Here is a 931-nt window from a genome sequence, read left to right as displayed (position 1 = left end):
TCATGTGTTTATTTCTGTATTCATATCTTATATACTTACTATTTCAAAATTAAACTTTCTTTTGAAGGAGTTTAGATTTGCATTTCAAATGAAAGCCAAGCCAGTTTCCCCAGTCTGATAGTCCATTTACTTTTCCAGATCAGTTTTCAAGGCCCAGAAGAAAACTCACTTTGATGAGAAACCGTTAATTTCAACCTAGTATCAACTTGTATGTACTTTTGTTGTTGCACAGGTGTACGTCTTGCCTTTTCAAATGAAGTTATGAAGCTCGGCTTCCTGATTATGTTTTGTTTTGTTGTGTTGTGTTTTTAGGCAAAGCAACCTTTGGTTGACCTCACAGATTGCAAGGACCATGTCAGTTTACAATCTCTTATTTTTTTATTTTTTTATTTTTTTATTGTTTATGTCTACAGCACCTGGTCTTCCTAGGTGGTCTCCCAACCAAGTAATAACCAGGGCTGACCCTGCTTAGCTTCCGAGATCAGACGGAATCGGGCTTGTTCAGGGTAGCATAGCCGTAGACCTTGATTATGTTTTGATAATTTTATTAACTCCACTATGCATAGTGTAAGATGAGCACAAAAGAAATATTCAAATATATGTATATTTTGATTAATTGTGCAGGTCTCCTTTCCCAAATTAATGAATCTACTTCTTTTGTCATACCAAATTTTATATTAATGGCCTAAGTCTCACCCATCCTCCCTTCCAGAGTTCTGTCAAACAAAGTATATATTCAAAAAACTGAAACTGCATAGGATACAAAGCTGCTTAATAAATCTCAATGCAGATTTTTTTTTCTAGGAAAAACTGACTAGTAGATCCTGGCTTAGGCCTGAGGCCAAACTCGGAATTTTTATTTTTGACCTTAACAGGAGAACAAGTTGCAGCAAAAGCCTGCCTTGATTTCTTGCTTTTAGGCAAAAAAAAA

At 35.4% G+C, this 931-nt stretch overlaps 1 pseudogene; it reads right to left on the bottom strand.

The window, feature by feature from the left end:
• Positions 1-404: 404 nt before the first annotated feature.
• Positions 405-523, bottom strand: LOC111740818 (annotated as a pseudogene).
• Positions 524-931: the final 408 nt, after the last annotated feature.

The sequence above is a fragment of the Pteropus vampyrus genome, unplaced genomic scaffold (genome assembly GCF_000151845.1).
Source record: "Pteropus vampyrus isolate Shadow unplaced genomic scaffold, Pvam_2.0 Scaffold68, whole genome shotgun sequence".
NCBI lineage: Eukaryota > Metazoa > Chordata > Mammalia > Chiroptera > Pteropodidae > Pteropus > Pteropus vampyrus.
Note: the sequence above shows the minus strand (reverse complement) of the source record. Positions and strands in the feature narration are given on the sequence as shown.